Genomic DNA, 12,300 nt, shown 5'->3' with positions numbered 1-12,300 from the left:
TCTTTCCCTGAAGTTGCAAGACTAAACTGTAGATCAGCAAACTTTGTGTATTCCCAGTGTTCACAATTTCAGATAGCATGGATGACAGCACATGTCAGCAATGATATTAAAATTCTATATTTTACTGACTTATGCTGACTATCCAGTGGAACCATAAATATCAAAATGTCACTTTGAAGTACAGATAATTTAGCCTCAAAAATATGATCTCACAGAGTGAGATTAACTGGAAACCTTTAGAAATGTAACTTCTTCACAGATGACCAGAATAAGAAATGTTCTTAACTGCTGGTGAAACAAATTTAAAAGAGAACATGCATCTGTATATCTCATCCATCCATCCATCCATCCATCCATCCATCTATCTATCTATCCATCTGTCTAACTACCTATCTATGTATGGGTGTATGGATACAGATAGCAAAATGCAAATTTCAGCATTAACAAAGCTGACACCAAAAGACTGACTTTGTAAATGCCGACACACAAGTACACATGTAGCAATCAATAATCTTGGCTCATGCAAAAATTTACAATGCAAAAATAGCACCTTCACCCTCTACTGATTATATATAGTTACTCTGAGATTGTACAATCTCAGGGAAAGGACACACTTCTCTACCCCGATAATTGTACATTCTCGCACACATGTTTATGTTCTGTTTAGGTCAGTCAAATTTTGTCACCTAAACAGATGTTGACCTAAGGTACAATCAACCATCTTCAGTACATGCATTTATATAGTGAATGTGTGCAGAGGGAGGTGTGTGTTTATATATATATATATATATATATATATATATATATATATGTATAAAGAGACAGAGAGAGAGAAAGATATGTATATATATTTACACACACACACACACACACACACACACACACACACACACACACACACACACACACACACACACACACACAGGCACGCACAGCTGGTCGATGCCAGCATGTTGAAAGCACAATTAAAAAAGTTTGAGCTGTATTTCTACATTCATTACTAATAAACCAACAGGCATATATCATGCTGTGATTTTTATTAAGTGCAAATATATGGGTAACAGCCTATTTTTAGTCAATTTTCTTACAGACAGAACTATTTGGGTGGAATTAAAATGCATAATTGAGAGTAGGAATGTTATTTATCATCCTCAGTGCAAAATATTGTTTGTCTTTTTGAAGGAAAAGCCAGTAGGATATTAAACCAGCGAGAACCAGATATTATCACAACTATAGAAAATCTACTTGAGACAGCAGTCCGTCTCCGCTATGTTGAACCAGACTAGAAGTGAAACTGGACCTGAACAAGGATTAAAATGATTTATTCAGTTAAAAAATCACAACCATGAATTGCATAAGTGTATGGTTAAGTGCTTTCATCTGCTGTATGCAGACTTCCGTAAGTCTGCATACAACAGATGAAAGCACTTAACCATACACTTATGCGATTCATGGTTGTGATTTTTTAACTGAGTAAATCATTTTAATCCTTGTTCGGGTCCAGTTTCACTTCTCGTCTGGTTCAACATAGCGGAGATGGACTGCCGTCTCAAGTAGATTTTCGGGAGTTGTTACTTGTTACCAGCTTTTCTTTATTATCACAACTATGATAACCAATGGCAAGAAATGTGTCTTGTACAAACAGTGTGACTTCTGTTAGTGTCAAGTGATTTTTTTTTTTTTTTGTGCTAGAGAGGCTAAGATGTGATATCACTGGATGGGCTATTGTGGCCTCTCTGCTTTGGGAGCACCTCTTGGCTGCATCTTTAAACAAAGAAATCTATCTGATGACTATCTATATACAAGATAAGTGATACTCTGTCATGTAACAGTTAATTTTCTGTTATTTTAACTGTAAGTAATTTATTTTTACTCCTTAGCTAAATCAGCTCTGTTAAAACTAGTTAAGTAGGCCTCAACAGTAAATACATAGCTACAGTTGGAGTGTGGCTTGCACTTTGTAGGCGGAGTGTTTAGTATGAGCTGGTTTGTGCAGATCTACTTTTGACTGGATTGCTTTTGGTTCCTTAATTCTATATATCTTTGTTTAGTTTAGCTAGTGTTAGCTTTTGTGGCCTCACTGCTTTGGGAATACTTCTTGGTTACATATTCAAATGAATCTAGGTGTTGAGGATCTCTCCATCAGATAAGGGAATCTGTTGCTGTGTTTTCTCCAACTCTCTTATTCTTTTGCTGTTGTGGTTATAAACAGCCCGTCTCTCTATTTCTATCCCTAATGGTAATCGGACCTCTAAAGCCTCTCTACTTTTTCACTGCTATTATCAGTTGTATAAGCTACTCATGCAGGTCTCGATAGACTAGATTCTGTGCCATGTCCTGGCCAGCTGCAGGTCATCCTGTATGACTGATGAAGTTCACAACTTATACCTGGACCTACTGGAGGTGCTTAACATCCAATCAAACACCCTTCTTGGGAGATTTTAGCTACCCTTCTATAGACAGGGAAATGTACACCTCACGGCATTTCCTGGACTTTGTCAACAAAAACTCCCTGGACCAGATAGTGTGCAATCCAACTAGGGGATCAAGCATACTGGACCTGGTACACACCAATATGGGAGAGCATTGCACCTCCCCCATGTTGTTTCCTCATAGGTGAGGTCAGATCACAAAGCTGTCTCCCTTGAAATAAAAATGAACTGGGAAAATCCAACTAAACCAGTGATAGTTAGGAACTACTTTAAAGATAACAACATCCTGTTCAGTGAAAGTCACAATTCAAGGCTCCCAAAAACCCTGAGAACACAGCTATCTATGTAAAATTGTTCACAGAAACCCTGTACAAACATATAAATGGCTGCACTGATGTTGCTGTACCTACCTGAAAAAAAAACAAATCTAACACCAAAAACAAACCCCACTGGTGAAATCTTAACCTTAACATGGTATAGAACAAGAAAATAGTCATGGCCAAAATAAAAGAGTGACTCTCACAGAGACAACAGTCCTATGATCCACTTAAACAAGAATCTAATAAGTCTGAGAAGGTCCACCATGGTTAATTACAAGGTCAGGGTTGTCTCTCAGGCAAAGGGCAATCAGAAGGTCTTGTTCTTCACCTATGTCAGGAAACCTTAAAGGTGGCACATAGCAGTGTGCATAACTGGTGGTAAATGATACAACCTTCTCTGATCAGGGTAACATAGCACAAGTTCTAGCTAATAAAATTAACTCTAAATCCATCCCCCACTACCCCCTGAGAATTCTTTCAAGCATATCTTCCCCAACTATCAACAGGGAGCAGGTCTTGCCAGCTCTCACTAAGACCAACAACACTGCTTCAACGGGTCCCAGCAATATCCTTGGTTGCCTCCTGAATAGTCTCAAACACAACCTAGCAGGATCACTGGTGGTACTGTTCAACTACAGCAGCAAAACATGTTATGTACTAAATGAATGGAAGGCTGCAATGATCATCCCTCCATACAAGGGTGGGCCATCAGTCTGATATATCTAGTATGCAAAGCCATGGAATGAATTATCATGGAAATGATCAACAAGGACATTGGCAATCTGCAGACATTGGACCTATCCCAGTTTGGCTTTGTCAAGGGAAGAGCTTGCTTACTAACCCTAGTAAACTTCTTTGAGAGGATCACTGGGGCTATAGATGAGTGAAAATAGTGCACACCACTTACTTCAACCTGGCTAAGGTGCACAATATAATACCCCACTCAGGTTTTGTGAAAAACTCTCAGAACTAGGCATAAATACCTATATATCTCACTGTATTGCAGGCTGTCTCACAGATAGGACCAAGAAGTCAGGATTGGTGAGATCCCTTCCATCTGGTCATCAGTGTAGTATCTCAGGGCTCTGTGTTGGCCCCAGTACTGTTTGGCATCTACTTCTTGGAAGTCAAGGCTAATGTCGAAGGCCTCTGGCTCACCAAGATTGCAGATTACTGTAAACCTGGAGATAAACTAGATCCCACCAAAATGCCAACATCCTACAAGAAGATCTGACAGAAACAAATGATTGGTGCCAGAGGTATGGATTAAAACTCAACCCAAAGAAATGCATTATAGTATCTTTTGAGAAGTTGCCAACCCAAGATAATTACTCCTTTGATAAAACACCACCAAGAGTTGACTCTGTAGGCAGGGATTTGGAGACATATGTAGACAGTAATTTGGCCTTCAACCAACATGTACCAGATACACTAACAAAATCATTCTATGTCACCCAAATTGTAAGTATCCAGGGCTAAGGAAGTTATAGTACCATACTACTCAGCCCTTATCAGAACCTTCATTGAATACAATGCTCATCTGGCATATACCTAACCAGACACTTGCAACAGTTGGAATGCCCTCAAAGGCCTCATATCAGGAGAGTCCAGTGTATGAATACGCTGTCCTACACAGTTCTACAAGTTGCAGAGAGGTAATCTTTGCCTGGCATATAAGGCATCCTCAGACTTAGATCTGCTGGACCTCTTGCACATGTGTAAAACAAACAGCACCAGGAGCTCTAGATTCAAGGACCTGAATCTTGCCTGAGATATGAATAAAACATGCTAGAGAGACCAATATGTGTCTCAAAGGATCCCCACATTGTTGAAACAGAGTTCATCACTGACCCTTTTCAAGTGAAACCTTGATCATTGGATGAGAAATCATACATTCACCCACAGTCTGACTCCCCTGTCTCTGATGGACAGAGGCTGACAGTAAGTTAACTAATCCCAAACTAACACCTTCCTACATAACCATTAGCTATCGCCTTACTAACACACTCCCACCATATAGGCATTCTATGTATGTACTCATGGACAAAACTGTCTTGGTTTGCATGATTAGGTTTATATAGACCCTGCTGGTCGATAGCCTAGTACAAACCTATGAGCCTATCAACCTATGAATGCCATGCATCAACAACTTATCTGGCAGATTAGATTTAATGCTTTTGATTATCCAGATCTCAACAAAACAAAATATCAACAGTTTTCATTAGCTAAAATAACTACTGTATTAAACTATTTATTTTTAACTAATATGTAATTTTAAACAATTTCATGGCAACATAGTGTCTTTTGTGAATTATAAACTGACTTTTTATTGGATAATTGATTGTTAGGACTTTAGCCGATTGGAATAAGAGGACTAATAATGATGTAATACATTGTATGTATTTATGTCTTTATTGAACTTGTGAAGCCTGACTGAAGAAGTTTGTACATTTGTAAAAGAGTACAGAAATGCTTACCATTTGTTTATTGTTTAAATAAAAAGTTTGTAACCAATATTTCTGAATCTGCCATGATTTTTTGTTTTCATTTATTCTGTGGCTATTCCATTATCATCAATACTGAATGTATCTGAATGCATTATAGTACAAGGAGCCATTATAATATCTGAGTACCTTAAAGTATTCTTAACAGTCTGAATTCTATGCAGTTTGTACATCAACCAGCTCCAGTGGGAAGGAAGGATGATGCCCTCACTATGTCCCAGTTAACGCGAGACTAGTTAGTTGCTTGAATATGTGATAGAGTTTCCAAACAAGAATAGATGTGCCTAGTTGGAGAAATTGTTGGGAGGCCAGGCCCTTGCAACACTCCAGTCTCTCAGACAAGGGGATGGGCTGTAACTGCAGTAACAAGGCTGAGCACCATTGCACAACAGCAACAAGAACACCCCTGTGCATCTCAACACCAAGTGGCCTCCATATGTTCTACATATGCTTATCCTGAAGATTCAAGGCAGAGCAACACATGTTGTATGCACAATTTGTGCCAGCCCAGCATTAGTGGTATACAGTGCACCTGCATGACTTATGTTATACGTACACTTTGTGGCAGCCCAGCATCAGTGGAATGCAACACAACTGCATGGCCTATGGGCCTATGTTGTACGCACACTTTGTGCCAGCCCAGCATCAGTGGTATGCAGCACAACTGCATGACTTATGGGCATATGTTGTATGCATACTTTGCGCCAGCCTAGCATCAGTGGTATTCAGCACACCTGCATGGCCTTCAGTTAGCAGTAACTGGACCAATCTAAATGGCAATATAAAAAGAGAGGTAAAGTATGAATTCACTGCTGGCAACTGTTCATTTAACTGCTGCTACTGTAAAGCACAATGAATGAGGCAAGAATATTGGATCTCTATTGAAATTTTGACACTAAAAAAGGACTGGAAATGCAGGAATACAACAAATATCGAACATCACTCTACCCCTTTAAACATCTTTTTTGTAGGGGGAACTCATCTGTTCCTCCTGTTATGGGAGGTAAGCCTCCCACGCCTTCTGAAGTTATGTACACTAACTCCAAGATCACAATGCCTGTGAGAAAAGGGCTATTCTGACAAATGGCAGTCTCAGACTTAGTATATGCAAGTCTGATTTTTTTGGTCATTCAGTCTCTGCATTACAAGACTTGCTAACGTGGGTCCCAACACTTCAAATTGCCTCTCAAAATGTCTGCCTTTTATGGGTGGAATCACCTGCCAGAGAAATGCATCACATCACATATTATACATATACACATGACACTGTGGATAAAATGGTGCTGTTCCATTACTGAAACAAATTATCAATACCATAACTGAAGATATTTAGCTGTCAATATCTGTTCCCATACCCATGTTGCACTGCCTTCCTGTCCAGGTCATCATCTGCTACTTAAAGAAAATTATAAGGCTTGAAAAATGTACCTGAACATGGTCCTACTACTTGTACCAGTGTGCAGCAAAATATTTTTATCATATAGGTATTACCCAATGCGGGTACTACATTTGATGTTGCTGGACATATTCTAAGAACTTATGGTTTGTTCACTGATAGAGTTGCCATGATTAATGTCATTTCAACTGTGGCAATCCACTCACTATGACTAATATTAGCATGGTGTAAGTTTATTTACTTGTATTTATTTTCCAGTGTAGAGCACTGATTTCCCGTGACCATTTTCCAACTAAGCCTGGAAGCAGTGTCTGGTTAAGTGACTTGCTCAGTCACCCAGTTAGACAATGGAGACTGAGAGAATCAAACCTTGCACCACTGTACTTCAGGAAAGAACTTGTTAATATCTCCTTAGTCCTCTGAGCCAACTGCCAGGCAAGTAAGTTTAACTATCCAACATGCTTCTGTGGCACAAAAAGATTCTAGGACATGGAAAAGATTGCTGCTTTATATCCCATTCGCAGGAATCCTGCATGTCACACTGGCAGTATGACTAATGTTATGAACAGAATTACATGCACATCTTATAAGTGGCATTCCATGTATATATGCAACAACTTCTGGATGTAATACCCTGTACAGGAATAAGAGAGGAGGGTTCAGTGCACATTACCTGCTTGAATGCCTGATATTCATAGGTTCATAGGTTCATAGGTTCATAGGTTCATACTAGGCTATCTGCCCTAGGGCATTTATAAGCCTAGCCAGAATGTGTTTGGCTTTCGCCACCCATTTTAAATTTATTTTGCTATGCCCTTTTTCGAGGTTAGTATACTGTGCCTCTGTCTAACAGTGACACAGAAGTGATACCCGGGGTAAACCTACGATCTCCCATCCACTCATCAAGATTCCTCTTGAAGAGAGTCAATGAGGGACTCTGCCTAACCTGGACTGGGATTTTATTCCAGAGTGAAGGGAGCCTCTGGGTTATGAATCTGTCCCTCCAGCATATCCTATTTATTTCAGTGCTGAGGTTCAAGTCTCTCGAGCGCGTAGCTCGATGGGATTTGGATTTTCTGAGGTGCAGCATGTCCATTAATTCCGGGTTGGACATGGCTTTAAAAGTCAGGCACAGATCGCCTCTGAACAGGCGGTATGCCACTGAGTAGAGCTGGAGTTTCTTTAACCGGGCAGCATATGGCATCTGTTTGAGCCCTTTGATCCTCTTGGTGAGGTACTTTTGGTTTCTTTCCAGTTGCTGCAGGTGTCTGGTAAGGTACATCCCAAAAGGGGCATTGTACTCAATTATGGGCCTGATGAGGGATGAGTAAAGAGGCATGATGACCTCCCCTGATCTAAATGTGAATCCCTTCATGATTAGGTGGGCTATATAAAATGTTTTTCTAACCACTTTGGCCACGTGGTTGTCAAATGAGAGATTGCTATCAACATGGGTCCCCAGGTCCCTAATTACTTCTTCTGTACTTAATGGATTACCACCTATGTGGTAATTTGTGGGCACTTTGTTTTTGCCAAAGGGGATGACTATACACTATTTGGCATTTAGCTTGAGGCTATGGCTCTGGCACCAGTTGTCTGTTTCTATGAGGCCCTTTTGGAGGATGCTTGTGTTGGCTGGAGAGTCGATTATGGCGCCCAGTTTGCAGTCATCTGCGAACTTGGTCAGCCACAGTCCTTCCGTGTTGGCCTGTACCTCCGAGAAATATATACCGAACAAGAGAGGTCCCAGGACTGAGCCTTGTGGGACACCACTTGTAACTGGTTTGGAGTCTGACATGGCTCCAGCAATTCTAACCATGTGGGTTCTGTCCTTGAGCCAGTTTGCAATCCATCTAGTGACATAGGGGTTTATATTTAAGCTAGTGAGCTTATCTATAATACCCGAGTGGGGTATTGTATCGAAGGGTTTTGCGAGGTCCAGGTAGGCTGTGTGGACCACCTTCCCCTCGTCAATGGCCTTGGTGACTGTTTCAAAGAAATCAACCAGGTTTAAGAGGCAGGATCTGCCCTTAACAAAGCCGAACTGGGTAGGATTCAGTGTTTGTAGGTCCCCAATATCTTTATTTATGAGGTCCATGATGATCCTTTCCATAGCTTTGCAGACCAAGCTAGTCAGGCTTATGGGGCGATAGTTTCCAGGATCCGTTGAGGCACCACCTTGATGGAGAGGGACCACTGTTGCTGTACGCCACTCTTTGGGCACATATCCTGTAGTAAGGCTGAGATTGAACAGTAGTTTTATGTTTGGGTTTAGCTCTTCTTGGAGTTCATGTAGGACGCAGCCCGGGACACCATCTGGTCCCACTGATGTTGTGTTTTTTGCTTTGGAGAGGGCGGCTCTTACCTGAGCATCTGAGATGTCAGGGGGGCAGCACTCTGCTGGGATAGATATTTGCCCTTTTGGTGGGGAGGGAGGGAGGGGAAAAGTTTGCGCTGAACCCATCAGCTAGGATGTTGGCAATGTCGGTGGGTTTATTGTATTTTTTTGACATTTTGGACTAATTCTGAGCATATCTGGGAATTACCACCCAGGTTCCTAACATAACTAAAGAAAGCCTTGTGATTATCCTTAGTGTCCTGTGCAATTTTTCTCTCGAAGCTGGCCTTAGACAATTTTATGTGTGCCAGTAGTTTTTTGCTAATACTGATCAGTGATGCCTTCCCTTTTTGGGATTTTGCTCTATCATTTAGTAGCTTCCTCCTTCTATTGTATAGTTTGTTTATGGCTGGGGTCCACCAGACAGGACGTCTGCCTTTGGAGGATTGGGTCTTGGTTTTATTTGGGATCGCATGATCCATGCATTCCTGAAGGTGTTCATAGAATGCATTTATAAAGGATTCTGCGGTCTGGGCCATATTTTCCACAGGCCCGGGGGCTTTAAAGGATTCCACCTCAGTTTTGAGGAGTGTGAAATTTGCTTTAGAGAAGTTTTTCACTGTGGTTTTCTGTGCAGGGGGTGGGGTTGGGATGTGAATATCCAGTGAGATTAGTTTATGGTCTGATCTTACCAGTGAGGGATACACTTCTGGTCTGGAGCATAGAGTCCCCATGTTGGTGATGATCAGGTCCAGTATGTTTTCCCCTCTTGTGGGAGTGGTAACAAGTTGTTCCATAGCATTTGAGTTTATAAATTCTAGGAACCTTTGGGCTAGGGTGTTGGAGCTAGAGTAATGCTCCCAGTCTATGTTTGGGTAGTTGAAGTCGCCCAATATAATGGTGTTTGGAGAGACCTTCATATTTTCCAGTGTTCTCAGGAAGGCCGGGTGGGGTTCCTGGGTTTGGGAGGGTGGTCTGTAGCAGGCTATAAACTGGAAGGTAGTTTTACCCTCTGTTAGTTGCACATGGATAGTCTCTGATGCTTCGTGCTTTGCCACCAACCTGGAGGTGTGGATATCTTTGATGAATATCGATACTCCCCCTCCTTTTGTGGTTCGGTCCAAGTTCTGGGGCCGAAAAGCATGATATGAGGTATAACCTGGTAGTGCTGGGGTGCTCTAGGGAGCCCTGAACCAGGTTTCTGTTACTGCACAGATATCGATGTTCTCCATGCTAAGGAGAGTTTCGAGTGCGTGCATCTTGAGGTTTAGACTTCTGGCGTTGAGTAGCATTACTCTTAGTTTTTATCCCTTGTGATACCTATGGAGGTGGGTTTGTCTTTTGAGCCTTGCCTAAAAAAGGCACTATGGGGGTAGCAAGAGCCTTTGCCAATATCCGAAAGCCCAGGGTGACAGGTGCAAGCCATCCCTAGCTTAAGCATCGTGGCTTGTCGAACATATCATCCCAAACTGACAGGCATTGGATCCCCTTTGAATGACACCAGTACTTAAGCCAATTGTTGAAATTGATCATCTTGTCTTCATATTGTGGCATCATTCTTGGTGAGGGTAAGATGCTACTCAAGGTCAGGGTCATACCGGCCTGGGCTACATGCTCAGAGAGCTCCTTTATGTCTCTTTTCATGTAGTCCAGGGAGGTACGTCTCAGGTCATTCACACCAGCATGGACAATGACTGAGTCATATTTGTACTTGCCTTGGAGTGACCTGAGTGCTTGTGTTATGTGGCGGATCCTAGTGCTCGACAGGCTGCTCACCGTGACCCTCTCCTTGTTCAGCCTGGTGAGCGGGATGTCAGTGTGCCTGACGATAGAGTCACCTATTACAAGTGATGTAGGTCAAAGAGACACAGGCTGCTGACATAAAGCTGCTAACAATATATATATTGCCCTCTGGAGTCAGAAATACTTTGCTGAGTGGCCATAGACATGCATTATCTTTTCAGTTGCACTCATGACAGATGATACATCAGCTGTGGTCACTGTCCTTGGTTAAGCTGTACTCTTACTGCCAGTATGTGATAACCTCTGTGGCTTTCCCCCTCAGTAATCACAACAAAGATGTGCCAACATCACAGCAACCTTTAAGGATGGTGTTCATTTCTATGTTGTCACCAAGTGCAGGAAGGAATTCTTCATGTGGCAAAGTTGGGTGAACTGTGGTTGCCAACCACCCATGTTTCGTTTTCTGGTTGATGATACATGCTGCTTGTGGACCTTATTTTGCATGCCAGTTAACCTACAGTGCCAAACAATAATAATGTGGCTATGATCTCCCACAACATTTAGGTCACATATGACTTGTTTCTACATCAACTAATGGGAAAGGTGCTGCCCTCACCTGCCATAAAGATGCTCGGTCTTGTTTTTGGCCTTTAGCTGTGCTACTGTCTCCCTTATTTAATTAAATTTGTACATTTTTGTGTGCCCTCTACCTCACTGTGCACCATCTATCATCATTTTGGCATCTGTGGACAGAAGTGACATGCTTACTTTCCTGCCAGTGATCATTAGCATACTTTTCCAAACAAATACAAAACAGAACAGAGGGCCAGCTATTTTATAGCTATACTACCCAGAATTTAGTGCTATTATGTCAACTGTTGGACACTGCATCATCAGTATGGTGCACTAGGGGGGAAAGCCCTCATCCATTACTCCGGTGCTGACAAGTCACACCCAACTCTTATAGCAACTGCATGAACAGACAATGACAAGTAGGAGAAAGAAACTACATTAACAGGCATTTTTTATATCACAAGCCTCACTGCACATATCTATGGACAATTTTACAGTTACCAATCCACCTATCACATGTCTTTGGGATTTGAGAAGAAAGTAGAGTACTCAGACAAAAACCTCTGCAAACTCATGGAAAACATACAGAAGCCACACAGAATGCACCACAGCTTTGAATCAAACCAGAAAACCTCCTGCTGTTAGACTAATATGCTTCTCACTGGACCAAGTGGTACCACAGAGATCAATAGATAGCCAAAACACAGTGACAATTACCACAGCACTTTTAACAGCAAGATGATGGCTGTCTGCCAAACATATGCATCCGACCCTAGAAAAATAAACAAAGTATCAGAAATGTCACATTTTTCCTTGACACTCCAACATAATATCAATAGATGAATTTTTCAGAAATGACATAATGTGATGCTGGAATTAATTAATTATTGATGAAAAGATTATTGTTTTATAATTAAGATGCATAAACTATCTTAATCTTTCCTTTCTTAAATAAAACAGTAGCTGATCTGGAAACATCTTGTAATGTAATTTT

This window comes from Protopterus annectens, chromosome 1.part1, assembly GCF_019279795.1.
Source record: "Protopterus annectens isolate FY-2018-M chromosome 1.part1, PAN1.0, whole genome shotgun sequence".
Classification (NCBI taxonomy): Eukaryota; Metazoa; Chordata; order Ceratodontiformes; family Protopteridae; genus Protopterus; species Protopterus annectens.
This window is presented reverse-complemented; position numbering follows the sequence as displayed.